This window comes from Equus caballus, chromosome 6 (genome assembly GCF_041296265.1).
Source record: "Equus caballus isolate H_3958 breed thoroughbred chromosome 6, TB-T2T, whole genome shotgun sequence".
NCBI classification, from domain to species: domain Eukaryota; kingdom Metazoa; phylum Chordata; class Mammalia; order Perissodactyla; family Equidae; genus Equus; species Equus caballus.
In genome coordinates this window covers 150,120-169,800 of record NC_091689.1, presented here as the reverse complement: position 1 = coordinate 169,800, position 19,681 = coordinate 150,120, and the positions used below count along the sequence as shown (strand labels likewise).

The 19,681-nt window shown below is 39.5% G+C and overlaps 2 long non-coding RNA genes across 2 annotated transcripts; one reads left to right on the top strand and one right to left on the bottom strand.

Moving 5' to 3' along the window:
• Positions 1-382: 382 nt before the first annotated feature.
• Positions 383-18,376, top strand: LOC138924541 (uncharacterized). The gene is made up of 4 exons (XR_011439454.1): positions 383-569; positions 13,957-14,065; positions 14,829-14,960; positions 16,632-18,376. It is a non-coding gene; the product is annotated as an uncharacterized lncRNA (long non-coding RNA).
• Positions 783-7,650, bottom strand: LOC138924542 (uncharacterized). The gene is made up of 2 exons (XR_011439455.1): positions 7,525-7,650; positions 783-899 (listed from the first exon to the last, which is right to left on the bottom strand). It is a non-coding gene; the product is annotated as an uncharacterized lncRNA (long non-coding RNA).
• Positions 18,377-19,681: the final 1,305 nt, after the last annotated feature.

The following is a 19,681-nucleotide window of genomic DNA, read 5'->3' as shown; positions in this document are numbered from 1 at the left end:
TTCATCAGAAACTCAATCGTACAGCTGTCTTGGGGATCTATGGAAGCTCCTTTGCATGCTGCGAGGCTGGAGAAATTACACAGAAGAGGTGAGCTGTGAAGCGTTTACCTGCTGCGATAAACTGGAATAGGGAACAATGAGTTTACTTGCTCTCTCACTCTTCTACTCTCAACACATGCAAATACAAAACAAATCACAAAATACATACATGCCTGCACACCACACACACACACACACACACACACACACACAGAGGGAAGGAGTGTAGGAGAGGAGGAATGCCATTCCCTTGATTACCATTTCAATGGAGACCTGACTGGGTATCAGGATAAAGCCTTTGGGGAAGAGATTATAAGAACGGGAAGAACTGGTTTGTCTCTCCACTCTGAGTTGGAGCAAGAGGGTGTGACAGTGAGAGGAGCATTAGAGAGAAGAGACTTGGAGAAAAGTGAGTGAGACGTGTGTTGCACCTCTGCAGCTCACCCTCCTCATTATGGGAGTTGGTGGTACTTGACTCATCTTCCCATGCAACTGGATGCTCCAAAGGGACCTGCCCTTGAAATTTTGGGGTGAGTCTTTACTTAGGGAACTGGTGATTGCTTTTTGATTGAAGTCTGTGGAGCAGCAGAATTTGGGGGCATTAAAGGAAAGTGTCTGGAATGGCATTTCTAAGTTTCTCATATAGGCTGAGGACAGGCCAGAGAAATTAATTTGAATCATGAGCCATATCACCAATCCCCTCAAGAAATTTCTCAGTAATGTAAGAATACCCTTTCAACAGCTTGTGACATAGGTGGTCATAATTAGACGTCCAAAGATCATCAAGTGATCCACAATCTGGTACTTCAGCCTCCATGCCTCTTCAACTACAGCTGTCAACAGCTAGTCTTCCTGAACACCTGGCAGAAAAGAAAGCTGGGCTGAGAGAATGTGGGGGTGTACCCAACCCAGTTATCACAAGCCCAACATTTGCCAACTCACCGTATCAGACTCCTTTATCCCTCTACTGGGAGTCAAGCACTTGTGACTTCTGAGAAATTAATGGTAAGACCAGAAGGGAAGAGAATAGTAAAGAAGAAAGAAGAAAGCTTGGAAAGATGTATGAGCCAACGTGAATAATCCATAACCAATCTATAAATGAATATTTCGGGTGAGTTTATTCTGAACCAAATGTGAGGACCATATATCCCAAGGCCTTCCTTCTCCAAGGAAGGAAGAGCACCAAAGAAGTGGGGTGTGCAGAGTGGTTATATACCCTCTAAGAGAATGTTTCACATAGGATTGAAATGTCCCTTTTACAATAGTCACATGACTGCCCTTTCAGCACAGAGATTGATGGACACAGCAGGGTGGCAGATCTTTTGTCTCAAGCTGGGTGGTCACAGGCGAGCAGAGCAATCAGTTCCTAGCCTAGGGAGAGATGCTTATCCTTAAGGAAATGCCAATGTGGGGGAAGTTGCATCTTTATCATAAGGCGATTTGTTCCTGTCTTTGGGACCCAGCACATGCTTAAAGCAGATATACAATGCACACTCAATGGCCATGTCAGGCCCTTTTGGAAAAACAAAGTCAGACTGAATTAAGTTTACACCAAATGGCTTTGTCATATACTCCAAAATATCCTGTTGCTTGCCATTTTTATTTATCATATTTAATAATAACTTTAGTGTTTGACTGAATGATATCCTCCAAAAAAGATAGGTTTTTAACAATCAAGCAGGAAAGGAGTCTCCTAATCTGTTTGACTTGTGAATAGAACTCAGTTTTGTGCACACAACTGATAGTGACCGGTTAGACGGTCAACGCCATCTCTTCCACTCTTCAGTAAGTTTGCCTCCACTGGTGAAAACCATGAGTGCATCAATCCCTCACCTAATTTCCTGGTCAAAGATTTTATTTTTGTTCAGACACATCCAATTTCTTTAAACTTCAGAGGTAGAGGGAAAGTCTGTTGATTGGCCCTGAATTTATAACAGTTTTTATAATAGTCAGAGTAGCGGTAAACTATGCTATAGTAACAAATAAGCCCTCAGATCTCAGTGGCTTGCTTAATACAACAGAAGATTATTTCTTGCTTTGGCAGTTTGATGTAGATGCAGTAGGCTTCTTTCATCCAGTAGCAAGGCCTTCCAGAACTTTGCTATTTGACAGAGTAGCCACTAGCCGCATGAGGCTATCGAACACTTGAAATGTGTCTAGTCTGAATTGAAATGTTCTGTAAGCATAAAATAGACATTGGATTTATCAGACTCAGTAAGAAAAAAATGTAAAATATCTCAATAATTATTTGCGCGTTGATTAGAAGTTGAAAGGATATCATGGGGCCAGCCTGGTGGTGCAGCGGTTAAGTTGTCATGTTCCACTTTGGTGGCCCAGGGTTCACCGGTTTGGATCCCGGGTGTGGACATGGCACCGCTTGGCAAGCCATGCTGTGGTAGGCGTCCCACATATAAAGTAGAGGAAGATGGGCATGGATGTTAGCTCAGGGCTAATCTTCCTCAAAAAAAAAAAAAAAAAGAAAGGATATCATGGATGTATTGGATTCAGTAAAATGTATTATTGAATTAATTTCATCTATTTATTTTAATGGGGCTATTAGAAATTTTAAAGTTATGTATGTGGCTTGCATAATATTTATTGCACATCACTAATCTAGCAACACATGGCTATTAAGAAATGGAAAGAATACAACAGCTGTTAACTGCCTAGCCTATAAATGAACATATCACTTTTATTCATATTTAATTGCCCAAAACTAGTCGTGCGGCTCAAACCTAACATCAAGGGATTCTGGGAAATTGATATTTTGTGAATCCCCAAGGTTTCTGCCATCAGTTCTTTTTCTCTATTCTACAATTGCTCATTACTCTTTTGCAACTATCCTTTCTCATTCACTTTTTTTTAATATTGACTTTATTTTTTTAGAGTAGTTTTAGGTTCATAGCAAAGTTGAGGGGAAAGAGATTTCCCATATACTCCCTGCCCCCACACATGCACAGCCTCCCCAACTATCCATATCCTGCAACAGAGTGGTATGTTTGTTACAATTGATGAGCATACATTGAAGTCGTTATCACTGAAAGGCCATAGCTCACACTATGGTTCACTTTTGATGTTATAAATTATATGGGTTTGGACAGATGTTTAATGACAAACATCTATCATTATGGTTTCATACAGAGTAGTTTCACTGCCCTAAAAATTCTCTGTGCTTCATATATTCATTCTTGCCCCCCAATCCCAACTGCTGGCTACCACCAATCTTTTTAGTTTTTCCGTATGTTTGCCTTCTCCAGAATGTCAAATAGTTGGAATCATGCAGTATATGTAGCCTTTTCAGATTTGCTTCTTTTACTTAGTAATATGCATTTAAGGTTCCTCCATATCTTGTCATGACTTGATAGAGCATTTCTTTTTAGTGCTGAATAATATTCCATTATCTGCATGTGCTGCATTTATCCATTTACCTACTGGAGGACATCCTGGTTGCTTCCAAGTTTTAGCAATTACGAACAAAGCTGCTATAAACATCCGTGTGCAGGTTTTTGTGTGGACATATGTTTTCAGTTCCTTTGGTTAAATACCAAGGAGTGTGATTGTCGGATCACATGGTAAGAGTATGTTTAGTTTTGTAAGAAAATTCCTATCTCCCAATGTGGCTGTTCCATTTTGTATTCCCACCAATGATATATGAGAGTTTCTGTTGCTTTGCATCCTTGTCAGCATTTGATGTCATCAGTGTTCCAGATTTTGGCCATTCTAAAAAGTGTATAGTGGTGTCTCACTGTTTTAATTTGCATTTCCTTATGACATATGATGTGGAATATGTTTTCATGTGCTTATTTGCCATCTATATATCTTCATGGTGAGGTGTCTGTTAAGGTCTTTGGCCCATTTTTTAGTCAGATTGCTTGCTTTTCTAATATATATTGCATTCCTTAGTCTTTCTCCTCTTTATCTTTATCTGTCCTTTAACTGAAATTTGACTTATCTCATTTCCTTATTGTATATTACTAAATTTGTAATTTTATTATTTAGAAAATACACAGTAACGAATTAAATCTTCAGAGAAAGTGTTGGGGAGCAAATTAAGTGAGATTATCCATATTAATGTTAAAGGATAAAAAAGTGTACATTTGCCCTTTTTTGAGGAGAAAAATCTCATTAAGTCAGATGGTAAGCAGAGTTCAGCAATGTAAGAAGAATTATTTTTGTCTCTATCTTCTACCTCTGCTCTGCATCTTGAGGATCCTTCCCTTCCCCTCATTCAATCCTTAGGAAAGTGCAGAAGTGCATTTTCTCTTATATAGGCCAGTGGGAAAAACCCCCGAGTTTCTATTAGTATGGTCCAACTCTGACATAAGTTCATATTCTGTGTTTTTCCTGTTGCTCTAATTTTAAGTGAAGATTCTTGCCCTCCAAAAAGCTGATTGAACTCGGCCTTGGCCTGACCTCTCTTCCATGGCCGGAGGCCATTCAGAGTCCTCCAAACACTTTCTGAAAATTCCTCTTTGCGTCTTCATAGTTCTTCTTCTGGTGCACTTTCCTCTCTGCTGTCTCAGCTCTGCTCTACATCAGTTTTCAAAGCAAAAATTTGTCCAAAATTTAGAAACTTTACTGAAGATCTGAGAGTCACAGAAGGTATGATCGAGTTCCTCTGTGTCTTGCTAGCTCTTGTGTAAGTGGATTTCTTTTGAAGCATAGTTGAGGCATGGGGGTTCCTGTTTCCCAATACACATATTCTCAGTGTCTGTGAGTCTTCTCTCTGTGCCCAGCCTCCTGGGATGAGTAGCTCCATCTGTCCCGCTCTTCTACTAGACACCATGTAGAAGCATTGTAGAAAAGAGTGTTCAGTATATTACTGAATATGCTACTGTCACAAAATACCAAAGGCTGGGGGACTTAAACAATGTAAATTTTTACCCCCACAGTTCTGGGCACTGGAAGTCTTAGATCAAGGTGCCAACATGGTCAAGTCCTGATGAGGGTCCCTTCCTGGCTTGCAGATGGCCACCTTCTCACTGTGTGCTCACATGGCCTTTCCTTTGTGTGTATGCTGGAAAGAGAGAGATCTCTCTCTTCTTATAAAGTCTGCAATCCTATCAGATTAGGACCACACCCTTATGACCTCATTTAACCTTAATTATCTCCTAAAAGCCCTATTTCAAGATACAGTCATATTGAGGATTAAGGCTTCAACATATAAATTGGTGGGGGCCGTAATTCAGTCCTTAATATTCCTCATATGCTTATTAGAAGATGTGGTGTATATACACGATGTTAAAGGGTTACAATAATCAAAAGTATTGGTAACAGTAACAAAAAGAACAAAATACCTAAGAATAAATTTAACCAAAGAGGCGAAAGATCTGTACACTGAAAACTATAAAACATTGTTGAAAGAAATTGAAACAGACACAAAGAAATGGAAAGATATTCTGTGCTCTTGGATTGGAAGAATTAACATAGTTAAAATGTCCATACTTCCTAAGGCAATCTACAGATTCAACACAATCCCTATCAAAGTTCCAACAACATTTTTCACAGAAATAGAACAAAGAATCCTAAAATTATATGGAACAACAAAAGACCCCAAGTAACCAAAGGAATCCTGAGAAAAAAGAGCAAGGCTGGAGGTATTGTACTCCCTGATTTCAAAATATACTACAAAGCTGTAATAACCAAACAGCATGGTATTGGCAAAAAAAGAGACACAAAGTTCAATGGAACAGAATCAAAAGCCCAGAAATAAACCCACACATCTATGGACAACTAATTTTCAACAAGGGAGCCAAGAATATACAGTGGAGAAAGGAAAGTCTTTTCAATAAATGGTGTTGGGAAAACTGGGCAGCCACAAACAAAAGAATGAAAGTAGACCATTACCGTGCACCATACACAAAAATTAACACAAAATGGATTAAAGACTTGAGTGTAAGACCAGAAACCATGAAAACTCTAGAAGAAAACATAGGAAGTATGCTCTTTGACATCAGTCTTAGCAGCATATTTTCAAGTACCACGTCTGACTGGCCAAGAGAAACAATAGAAAAAATAAACAAATGGGACTACATCAAACTAAAAATCTTCTGCACAGCAAGGGAAACCATCAACAAAATGAAAAGACAACCTAACAATTGGGAAAAGATATTTGCAAACCATATATTTGATAAGGAATTAATATCCAAAATATAGGAAGAACTCATGCATCTCAACAACAAAAACCTAACAACCCAATTAAGAAATGGGCAAAAGATCTGAACAGACGGCTCTCCAAAGAAGATATACAGATGGCCAACAGGCACATGAAAGAATGTTCAACATCATTGACTATCAGGGAAATGCAAATCAAAACTACAATAAGATATCACCTCACTCTTGTCAGAATGGCTATAAGGAACAAGACAAGAAACAATAAGTGTTGGAGAGGATGGGAACCCTTGTGGAGAAAAGGGAACCCTTGTACACTGCTGGTTGGAATGCAAACTGGGGCGGCCACTATGGAAAAGAGTATGGAGATTCCTCAAAAAATTAAGAACTACTGTACAATCTAGCCATTGCACTGCTGGGTATTTATCCAAAGAACGTCAAAACACATGTGTAAAGATACATGCACCCCCTATGTTCATTACAGCATTATACACATAGCAAAGACTTGGAAGCAACCTAGGTGCCCATCAAGGGACGAATGGGTAAAGAAGATGTGGTGTATATACACAATGGAATACTACTCAGCCATAAGAAATGATGAAATCTGGCCATTTGTGAAAACGTGGATGGACCTTGAGGGTATTATGCTAAGTGAAATCAGTCAGAGGGAGAAAGTCAAATACCATGAGATCTCACTCATAAGTAGAAGATAAAAACAGCAACAAACAATCACATAGAGACAGAGATTGGATTGGTGGTTACCAGAGGGGAAGGGAGGGAGGGAGGAGGGAATTGAAATGCAAAGATGTACACCTGAAATTTATATAATGTTATAAACCAATGTTACCGCAATAAAAAAAAGAATGGCAATTTTGGAAACTAGTGAATTACCCTATGTTGTCTTCCAAGTTCCTTATTATTGTCTCAATAAATGTTCACTATGTGCCAAGCAACATTTAAAAAAAAATAAAAATAAAAAAATAAAAGAGATGGATACCCTTAGAAACTGTTGTAGAATTACAATAATCAAATGCATTGGTAGAATGAAAGAGGGAAGGCAATAATCCTGCTAATATCACCCTAAGGAACACATATCTTAGAAATCCAAATTTAGGATGAGATGTCAGCAGGAGAGGAGACTAAATCTTGTATGATGAGCCTTATTTTCATTCATTCTGCTTCCTCCTTTTAAAACCTCAAAGTTGTAAATCTTGTGTGTCTCATTTTAGCAAGGAGACCTCAATTTTTCTTTTGTATAAGAAACTTGAAAAGGAGAAGTGATTCAGAAAAGGAGGCAAGGAAGGTTCTGGGTACCACACAGGCATCAGATTACAGATTCAGCTGGCCTATTATAAATATTAGGAGCCAGGGTACCTGCTCCAGTACAGCTCCTAGGTTTTCTTTTGCAACATCTTGCCTCAATTTTCCACTGTGTCAGCTCCTGTTGCAGAGCCACACACCTGATTGACTCATTACTGGGGTGAGTCAGATGTGGAATGGTTAGGAATTGCTATGACATCACATTACGCTGCCATTCTGCCCCATTATCCAAGCTGCCCTAGGGAAGTGTGCTTGATATAATGCTGTTCTGTAGTGCAGGAAGAGATAGCTTAATTCACAGACCTTCAACAGCTCACAGAGAGAATATTCTAGAAATCAAGCCACATGTACAAATAAATGAAGAGGTCTCAGCTGCTACACACTGGCTATCTCCAAACACTGAGGCACAGTTCCAGGGTTCAATTCAAGGTGAGAGAGTGGTCAAGAGACTCTTGTGGTCACAGTGAGCACTTTGAAGGACAGTTGTCATTGAGACTGACCTGCGGATTTCATTCCACCAATAGGCTCAGGAGGAGAAGCCTCTTTGTTCTTGGTCAGAGCTGTCAGGGACCTGACACTAGACCTCTTAATTCCCTGGGAGATTGAGCCAGGCCTCATGGAAGCGTCCACAGTCCTCTTATTCTTGACTCAACCTCTCAGGCTGCTTTCCTGGCATCCAGTTTACTTTCATGGTAACTATACACTCAACTCTTGTCATCCTTCAATGCAGAGTCTTAAGATGCACTGGAAGTCTTGGGAGCTGTGAAAATCCAGGGGAAAGGCAGCAGGCAGTTCCCTTGGATATAGGGGTGTAGAGCATTACAGTCATGCATCTCATGATGAAATTTCAGTCAACTACTGGCTGCATATAAGATGCTGGTCCCATAAGATTATAACCTTAACCTCAGTGTGGATGAGAATGACATTGAGGAACTCCTAGACATGGTTCCTGAGGAAGTGAGTAATGCTGAGTTAATGTAACTGGAACAGGAACACGTAGTTGAAGAAAAGGCAAGAAAAAAGGAAACTGCAGAAGAAAAAGAAGAAGAACCCCCAAGAAAATTCACAGTGAAAGGTTTAGCAGAAGCTGTTGCAGACCTCAAGAAGCTCCTTAAGAAATCTGAAAACACGGCCCCCTAACACCAAAAGGTTTTCATGAGTAGAGAGGACTGTTCATGGTGCATTATCTGCTTACAAGCAAGTCTGTGATGAAAAAAGAAACAAACCAAGCAAAGCACCGTGGACACATTTCTGACAAGAGTGACACCTCCTCAAGAAGAGCCTCAGGCAGGTCCTTCAGGAGGTGATCCAGAAGAAGGCATTGTTATCATGGGAACGACAGCTCCATACACGTGATGGCCTCCGAAGACCTTCTGGTAGGACAAGGTGTAAAGGTGGAAGACAGTGACATTGATGATCCTGACCCTGTGTGGCCTAGGCTAATGTGTGTTTGTGTCTTAGTTTTCAACAAAAAAGTTTAAAAAGTAAAGAAAAAATAGAAAAATTTAAAAATAGAATAAAACTTATAGAATAACGATATAAAGAAAGAAAATGTTTTTCTCAGCTGTACAATGTGTTTGTGTCCTAAGTATTGTTACAGAAGAGTCAAAAAGTTAAAAAAAAATTTAAATTTTATAAAGTAAAAAGGTAACAGTAAACAGGGTTACTTTATTATTGAAGAAAGAAAAATATTTTTTTCTAAACTTCATGTAGCCTAAGTGTACAGCGTTCATATCGTCTATAATAGTGACAGTGCTGTCCTATCCTAGGCCTTCACATTCAGTCGCCACTCACTGACTCCCCCAGAGCAACTTCCAGTCCTGCAAGCTCCGTTCATGATAAGTGCCCTATACCAGGTGCACCATTTTTATCTCTTATACTGTATTCTTACTATACCTTTTCTATATTAAGATATTTAGATACACAAATAGCTACAGAATTCAGTACAGTAACCTGCTGTACAGGTTTGTAGCCCGGGAGCAATAGGCTATATCATCTGCCTAGGTGTGTAGTAGGCTTTACCCTCTAGGTTTGTGTAAGTTCACACTATGATGTTTGCACAATGACAAAATCATCTAACAATGCGTTTCTCCGAATGTATCCCTATCGTTAAGTGACACATGCCTATAATTGAGGTTAGATGTTTTTACATTAAAAATAATACTACTCTGAAAAAAAATTGCAGCTTGTTTTATACATAGTGGATATTATAATAAATAACCTTTAAGTTCCTTTTACCACTACTCACACTTGTAACAAAATGCTTGTTTGGGAATCTGTTTTGTGACTCTCTCCCCCACAGATGGTTAGTCCTTGAGGGAAAGGATCTAGCCTCTCCTGAGCGTCATGTCTGGACTTAACAGGGATGAGATGTAACAGATTCTCCATAAATGTTGTAGAAGTGGAGGATCCAGGTGTTTTCCCAGCCACTGTGATTTGGTGACAGTGAATCTTTTCGCCTCTTTTCTCCTATTTCTGCGACAGCTGCTTAACGTCACTGGAGTCAGCTCCTACTTTGACTTCTCTTCAACCAGGGCTTGAATGCGGTCTGTGTGGACTGTTGTGATCTGGGGCTGGGCCCATCAGGAAGTGGCACACTCATGTTTCATAGAGCCCTTTTAGATACTGAAATAATTGTGACATCAGAGGAAGCCACGACCATAGAAGGAAGATGGCTAGACTGGAGGCCAAAGACGGCTCGTGTTGCTGCTCTATCTTAGGATGCTAGCTCACCTCTCGAACCTGTTTCCTCAACGGAAAGAAATGGGAGGAAAACGCCTGTTTTACTTAGGGATTTTTGAATCTGGAATGGGAGAACAGCCGTGGGTATGCCTGGCATATAGTACAAATTCAATTCATGTTGAATCTGATCCCTATAAAAATAAGTGGTTGTCAGATACAGTTCAGATATGTGAGATAATAAGTGGGGCTCTCCAAACCTGAGCTTGGCAGCATGTTTTCTGGCCTCCCAGTGGGCCACCCATTGCTTAGCTCACCCACACACAACACAAGTGCATGCTCATAACATTTCTGCCCTTAGACAATTGTAGCTGCTTGTAACATTGAGAATGTGTAAGTCATTGTGCAGAAGTCTTAGGAGAAAGTGCAAAATGTGAATTCTGCAATATGTGCCTGCTAGGAATTGTGTGGTCTTAGGATAGGAAGAACTTTAGAATTCCCTTGTTTTCTGCTCAGACTATTTCTTGACCCAGAAAACTCACAGAAATCACCCCAAGAGATTTACCAGGTCATGGTATGTGAACTTGGTCAAGGAAAACTGGGCACCTGTCTTCCTCAGGCTCCCCTTGGTGCAGCCAGAGAGTAACCATGGTAGAATCCTGAAGGATACGGTTGTGGAAATCACAGGAAACAACCATGACATCTTTAAAAAATATCAGCCTTTCAAACATCATTAAGACACAATATCTTATCTTCCTCAATTATAAAATAACATATGAGGGAGATTCTGGAATTCTAATTTGACCACTGTCACTTCTGTAATTCCTAAGAATTTATTTGTTTTCACATCTTGAAATACTAAACATAATAAAAGGACAGTGTCAGGTGGACTCACATGGTATCTTTTAAGTGAATTAGTCTCATTTTGATTGTACAAAGTATGGCAATATCCCTCAAAATTTGTTCATACCACTAGGATGCAAGTGTTGTTAGAAGCATTTTCTCTCTCATGAAATAGTGCCATAGGCGAATAAATTTTCAGGGATTTTTCATCACGGAATGTGCACCCCACATTCATTTTCAGCAGATGCCCTGTTGATTAAGCTCTACCAATGTAATGCCTTCATTTGAAGTCCTTCGTTAATTGCCTTATTTTTCTTCACTGTTCTTCCTACTAACTGCTACTTGGCCTTCATTAAGGAGATTGAAGGCCTGCCCACCACCTTCTTCTACTGCATCTGGCTTTATGGCTGTTCTTTAAATAATAGTAATTAGTATCTGTGCAGAATGATTCCTATTCACAGAGTTCTGAGGTATTAATTAGTGTCATAACACCCCTAAGAGATAAGTAATTATAATTCTCACACTTTTTACACGGGAGAAATGGAGATACAGCTGGGTTAAGTCGTATGCCTAAGCTCATGCCTCAGAAGATGAAGAATTGACCTAGACCTGAGGTACACAATAGCTTCTCTGTTCCTGATACCAGTGAGCAGTCTTCCTGCCCCTGTGCTTGTAGCATCCACTCCAGGGGTTCCTGGATGGCTAAAATCTCTCATTTTGATTTTTATAGCGGGGACCTTGAATCTCACAAGGAGGAAAATTTTGAGAAGTCAAACTAGAAAATAAACATCTGTTTTCCCCATGGAGAACTCTAGGGGAAATATAAAGTCCTTCTATGAAGATATCAAGTGCATTGAAAGCACGTATAAAGCCAGTGAACCGCCCCTCTTCCTCATCATTGCACTCATGTCTTGGTGAGCATTACTCTCGCCCAAGACTTCTACCTTAGCCTGACTGTAGGACTAAGGAGAAGAAAGTCACTGTTATACATTTCTATATCAAACCTCATCCATAATGGATTTTAATACACATAGTATTAAAATAGAATATTTCAAAATTATTTGGCCTTTAATTTATGAATTAATAGCTTCCCATATGGTGCATAAGGTTTGGGCCCAATCCCGTTAGTAACAGTGGGTATCTCTTTGGCCAAGCCTAATTTTTAAGCTGATTTCTCTTGACAAGACTTAAAAGGGTGCCATTTTATGTGTGCACATGCTTATTTGTCTGTTCAATTATCAGAGACATGATTGGTTAAAAGCATTCCATTTTTAAAATTACCTTGGACCTCTTTTTTAACATTCTGATATTTTACTTTATAAGGTAAAATACAAATTATACATTGGTCTCCATGTTTTTGCCCCCAAAGCAGTAATTGTTCATTTCAAACAAAAATGGAAAAGTTTTCAGAAAGACATGGAGTAATTTGCTGGCCTCTCTAGCTGCTTTTATGGAACCACAAGGTTAGAAGCAATTAAATGCTTTTCCTGACTCTCCAGGACCTTCTCTCCTCTGAACTCAGGAGAAGTGAGGACCCACATGCTGCACCTGGGCAGTTCGCTCTGCAGGTTCTTTGGCCCATCTGTCATGTTCTGGGCCTAATCTGGGAGAGAAGTAGATATTGATGGTGTAAATTTCATTTAACCCTAGACTCCACTCACAAAGGAAAGTCATCAATTATGTTTAAAGGCACTGAGTGTTGTTAATTCTACCAAAATAAAAACTGGAACTGTCATCATCTCCTCATTCTCGGTGCAACAGCTTAATCCTGGTCTTTCTTCTCTTCAATTTCTTCTCTTTGTCATTCAAATTAATGAATTGAACCAGACTTACAGAGAAAATCTTCTAGAATGCAGTGGGTCATGTCATTCACTCCCCTATATAAACTTCAGTAGCTCTTGGCGGCCCAAAATAGATTTAAAATTCCCATGGGTGGAACACAGACTATTCACCTAGTGATTTCTGTATGTTCTACAATCTCCAAAGGAAACCTTGGGGACCATTCTGTACTGTTATGATTTTATTTGGCTCAAAAAAGCATTTTGCACCTTGATACATCATGATGCTCTCATAAGAAAATCCTTCTCCTCTTTGTCTGCTAAATGAAATCTTACTCTTCAAGATACTCTGAGTGATTTTAGCAACACATTTCCTGCCGCCCTCCACCAACAACAGTCAGTTGTTCCTGCCCCTGCACTTTGTGCTTTAAGAAAGTCTCTCTTCACGCACATCACATTGTACTATAATCATATTAAGGGCAGAGACAATTTCTTTTTCTTCTTCATTTGCAATGCACATAATCTGTGCCAAATAATTCGTTATTGAACTACCATTTCATCTTTCCTATGTCATTTTCTCTCTGTAAATAATAGTGTTGAAATAAATTTCATTAATGCCTGTGTTGTTAGATAATTTAACCAAGTCGAAGTTGCATCATCTGAAAAAACTTGTGAAAATTCTGATTATTCACTTCACAAGGATGTTATGCAGCAAAGCAGTTGGAAAATGTAGGACAGATTGTTTAGGTGTTAAGTTCTATTGCCTAAGATCAGCAAAAAGTCTTTTTAAATGTCAGGAATAAGTTTTAAGAACATGCTACCACAGAAAATCCCTACGAAGGCACAAGCTAGGTGTGAAGTTTCTTTTTAAGTAATTTTGTTTCTGAAACTTCACATCGTTGGCTGGAAATTGAGTTTATAGGAATAGGATTATGGGAAGAGTGGAGTGTTCAGTGTTCTGTGGATGAATGTGTGACTGTATTTATACGCGTATAGGCATAGATATGTATATCATGTGTGCACAAGTATATATGGTGTAGATGTACAAAATCATCTATACCGAGGTTGTCGGGGAGGGAGTTAGTTATTCCTGGCATAGCCACTGAGGTTAAGGAAGGCTTATTGGGTCACACTTCCAATTGATGAGCACTGAAATTTTGTGTTGTCTCCTTTCTGGCCACCATAGGTATCTTCACGGCTTCAGAATCAACTAGACATCAGTCAGTTCATTGCTTCTCACTCTCTTCTTCATCGACGGGCCTTGTGAATTATTGGTAAAATAGATACAGGTGCACGTAAGTTAGATTTCTATTAGGCTTGAAGACCTGTAAAATCCTTTCATACGTATTTGAGATAAAGCCCTGTTTTCTGATGTTCTCAGTTCCAATGATTGGTTGGTTAGTTGGAAAAAAATGAAGTTTTCACTGAGGAAGCTTAAAAATAATACATGCTTAACTTTATTTTCATTTAACTGGTTTATAAAATCCACATTAATTTGGCAACATTTTGATATTGTGCCAAGGTCTTTTCCTTTATACTGGATTCCCTGCTTTGAATTCCTAATTCACATCCAAAATTCATCATACACAATTTCCAGATTTAGTTTTCTTCAAGAGGAGCAAGAATTTAAAGATATTTGTGAAGCCAGTAGAGTACAAATTTCTTTGATGTATTTTATGATTTTCCCCCCAAATTTTTAGTCTTCTTCATACACCTGAATTGATAAAGAATTTTGATAGATTTACATTTATGGAGTCTTTCCAAAGCATTCAACTTAGTTTTCATAGAAATTACTCTCTTTGTGTTGTGCATATTTTCATTAATTTATATAATGATTGATTTACATACATAGTTACAGCACCTAAGCCATAAGCACTAAGTCCATATTCCATGAGTTCTTGTCCAGAACTTTTCATTCACTGAATAAACACATTTTTCTTAAATGCTTACTAGTGCCAGATACTGTGTGCTACTTAGGTTTCCATGACAATATGGGTTCTTATTTTTCATGTGACATTTACTACTAAAATCAATTCCATGTTGATGCTGTCGTCACAGCTTTCAGGGGCTGGGCCATGGAGGACCCCAAGACCCTCTCCCGGTCTCTGGATTATGGACTTACGAGCCTGACAAAGCAGTGGAGCAGATACAGCGCCGTCAGGTGGTGGAACTGAATGCGTGGCTGCTAAGGTAAGGATGCTAATTCATGTGCGTGAGCATGGGAGAGAGAGTCCCAGTCAATGAGCACCGGTGACAGGACTTCAACCTCTGGAGCATCTGCCTGGACTCTCTTGGCTCTCCCTTCCTCTGGATGAAGGGCATCTCCACGCATTCCACCCTTGGGAACACCGCCAGCTTGACAAATACTACTATCAACAATTTGAGAAAGACCATGAATGTTTCCACAATAGTGTGATCTGTCAGATAACTGCTTTTTGTTCACAATTCATAGTGCACTTATCATTATTATAGAGCATTTTATTACTAGCCAGATCAATTAGAAGTTAACTAGATTCAAAGAGTATTACATTTTTTATCATCCTCATGATGTAGCAAAGGAAAAAGGAATACAAAGTAGTGATGTGTCTTGCCCAGACTTTCAAACAAACAAGTGAAAAAGGGATGGTGTTGGATGATGTTTGAGATGCTGTTAGGTGGTTTATGGCTGCACCTGTTACATGATTGTGGCCAGAGACGGGAGGAGGGTCACCGGTCTCCTCTGCCACATGCTTGTACGTCTTTGCAGCATGACTGCCTTCCTTCCTAAGGGCACTTGGACTGGTCTGTAGATTTTGTTTTACTCTGTGGTTTCTTTCTTTTCACAATAGACTAAGGTAATTGATATTTCACTTTTGAAAAAAAGCACATTCTACTGTGGTTGTAGCAACTTGTCTGGAATACCCAGCCGCAATGTTTTTAATGTAATTTTGTACTCACAGACTTGGCTAGAAGAATTTCAGAGATGCATGCTTTAAATATGGGTTGTTGCTCTGATTCAAGAAAGAAAGTTCTCAGCAATTTAAATACAAGGAAAGGTTCTAGCCGCGACTTGTGATCATCATGAAGCCATAGGTCTGGTTCACAAGTCTACAATGCCATTGCTGTCACTAAGACTCTTGTTTCATGCCTATTGTTGGTTTCCTTCCAGTGCCATGAGCTGAGGTGGCATTACCTTCACCGGCAGGTGTAAGAAGTGGGAATTCCTGAGGAAGCTCCAATCAGATAAGGAGCAATCAAAACAGCTAGTGATGCCAGGTCACTCTGAGAGGGAACAGAGAATGCTGCAGTTGTCTGGGACTAAAGCCACTTTATTATGATTAATATGTGGAACCATTTGAAGCTTTGAAAGTTACTGTATACATCAAGGAAAACAAACATTTTTATTATTAAATGCTTGCAGTGCAGTTTTAAAAACATAGCTGGTCTTATCTTGGCAAATGATGTTTTACATACTTTCTTGTAGGTATGCAAGATCCAGAAGCTGCAGGAAGCTTTATTAAATAGTTAAAGCCACAGAATGCCGAGATATGGAAAGCACTAGCCCTAAGCAAAACTGCAAAGGAGTGAAGCTCCTATTCGGGCGTTACCACCTTTTTTTCTACAGTCCTTCCTTGCGGCCCTCTCTTGGTGCCCTGTAAATCAGTGGTGTGGGGGAAAGATCACTGAGCTTGGAGTTAGAAGAGTCAGCTTTGCATCTTGCCACTCAAAATAACATTAGGCCTACCCTCACAGAACATACACAACAAAAAGTAAATCCTTGCAAAGTCAGTCAAATGCTGTTTTAAATGAGTTCATGCATTAACTCATTTAATCCTTAAAACCACTCATGATGTAGGTACTGTTGTTATCCCCAATTTACAGGTGGAGACACTGAGACACAGAGTGGATAAATAACGCGCCTGCGTTCACACAGCTCGTCACAGCTGGAGCTGGGATACGGGTTCAGGCAGTCTTGCTCTAGAGCTGTGGCTCGCAGCACAGTGCTCTTTGGGTTCAATGAAACAAAACACGTTAAAATACTGAGCGCATGATGACAACTGTGCAGAGACCCTGAAGTGCCTACCTAACAGTCGCTCAACTTCTCTTCCTTAGAACAACTTCTCATCTCATATGGGGATTTAAAGTGCCCAATTAAAAGACCACGTTTGCCAGCCACTGAGAATAAAGAAATGTCAGTGGAAACTGTGAGGTGGGAAGTCCTGGAAAACCTCGTGGGGGAGGGGCAGACAGGGGGCATGTGTCATTTATGCAGGTCACGCCTTCCTTTCTGCTTCCTTCCTGGATAAATTGTTGGACCTCCAGCTGTCGCCTGGCCCCACAAAGAAGCCATGAGGATGTAAGCCACCTGCTGTGGCTGGGAAACAGAGAGGCAGGACGCGGGACCTCGACGACAAATAGAGCTGCCACCCTACTGCAGGTGCTTTACCTGGATGATCTTTGTTAAATGCACAGAAATGAATTTCTACCTTCTTGAGGCTACTTGTTTCTGGTCTCTCACCAGCAGCTGACATCAGGAGCTGATTAAGAACTCAATCCATTTTTTAAAATTTTAGATCAATAGAAAGAGATTTGTTTCCATGTACTCAGGGCTAACCACTGTGAGGAGGGTGGGCGAGAACTCCCACGGAATATTATACATGGTTCTGCTGCTCAAGGAGTTTCCGCTTTGCTGTGGAGGTGAGTACATGAAGCAACACTGAAATGCTTGCCAGTGTTCTGTAGATTTGCTATAATTTCAAAACTTGGAAAAGACAGCAACCCACAATGGCTGGAGCACCCAGGGAGGATGCCTGTAGATGGTGGGACTCGAGTCAGTCCTGGAGGATGGGAGAGTCTGACCAAGAAGGTCAGGAGGACAGGTCAGCCATTCCAGAAGAGGTGAGAGATACTGGCATGTTGTAAGGATGTCTTCACGGGGCTGTGGAGAGAGTGGTGTGAGGAGAGCAGAATGCTGAACAAAATAATATGTGTAGAAGCTCTTAACACTGTGCCTGGCATGTGTGTTTCTTCTTTATCATATTTGGCTTAGAATATTTCAATAGCCTTTTAATTTATCTCCCAGATGCTAACCTCTCCCACCATCAAAGTGATTTTCTATTGCTCCTACAATATTTTTTTGTGAATTACAAATCAATTCATATTTCTCTCATTCTTAAAGTCATTCGTTAGATTTCTGTTGGGTACAGGAAATAGTCAAGCTCATTGTTTTGGTTTCATAATTTGGCCTCTGTTTTATCTCTGTAAATCTCTTCTCTCCCCATCCACTTCTCCTAATAAAAATGAACTACTTATAGTTCAAAGAGATGCGATGCTATCTTCACAAATTTATGACTTTGAACACGCTGTGACTTCTCTCTGGAGTGTCCTTGTCCTTATGTCTAGCAAGTAAACACCTTCTTCTTTCTGTTCCCACTTCAGATGTCATCCCTTTGCTCCAACTCAGGTGAAATTCACCTGTCCTTTGTGTGCATAACATGCATATTTAATTGAAAATATATGAAATTTTTAAAAGTTTGAAAATTTATACAATATTATACTAATAAAGCAATGGGAAAATGTATTCAAAAAAGAAATAAGAAATTAGAATAAAAATAAATACAGCCAAATGAAGGAATGCAAGCTATTTTATTTAAAATATTTAATATAATAGGTAAACTTGGCAGCAAATTTGGTTCTAAGCTTAATAACTAGAGGAAGAAAGAGATTTTTGAGATTCAGAATATCCATGAGACACATTTTGAAAAAGCCAGATGCTTAAGAACTATATAACCTTCCATGCTTCTGAAATAAATGTCTCCCAAGGGTCTGCATAAATAAGCTATTGGCTGATATACTAATGCATATATTCAACTATATTTGGGATTGCTATTCAGCAAGGATGCATTAGTATGGCCAAGATTGGTAAATAACCCTGAATCCTTTTCCTATCCTTTCTGCTGTGAACTCTCCCTCATAATTCTCTGCTCATCATCACCGTCCAGCAATCAAGATGAACTCTGGCACAGCAGGGGGCTTCAAGATCTGCTCCAACACTCTGGAGGTGCTCTTTCTGATGGGTCAGTGTTCCCACCTCACTGGTTGTTAAACACATTGCCTGCCCAAATGAAAACAATACGATCTTTACTTATTTGTTCAGTGCTAGTACACATGCAAAATAGTTTCACAATTGCTAGCATGTACTCCTGTGAGAAACAGATTTACTAATTAGAGTACAGTGTTTTGTACATTTCTTTTTTAATCTTCATCCTTAGAGTATAAGGAAAACATTATTTATGGCCAGGTTCCTTTAGTCATCTTCTTTCTCCCCCATCATGACCCCCCGAATTATGATGGGCTATGGCCCAACTACTGACTAGGTCTGTGGTACTGGGAAATTATCTGATCTCTTTGCCCGAGTTTTATCACCTATAAGATGGAGAATCTGAGAGTGAGGACCTTCTTGACTGTGAGTGGATGCCTGGCACAGAATAAGCACGAGCTAAGCATTTGCTACTATTATCTCTTGTTAGTCACTATGAAGGCAATAAAGTGACTTGCAATTATTATACATACAGTATAATTTTGAACTATAATTTATTTTTGTCTTTGTCTTTAGATTGTGAACGTTTTGAGCATAGGAATTGTCTTTATTTTGTTTCTTTATACAGGTATCTTGCATGATAAGTTCTCAAAAGATATTTGCCCATGTTATTGAGTAGTAAGACAGGCTAAATATTAATAAATCCAAACAATATGAAACACTAAATACATGCTACTGTGCTAGCAAATGATAAGGTTCAATATTATCTTTTCCTAGTCACAAGTTTGTGTTTTGAGCTAATTCTTCTTGAGATAGTACCTGTTCTCATATGTATATATCTCTCTTCTAGAAACTTATAGAATGATGTCTAAACTTCCATCTATTCGATCTC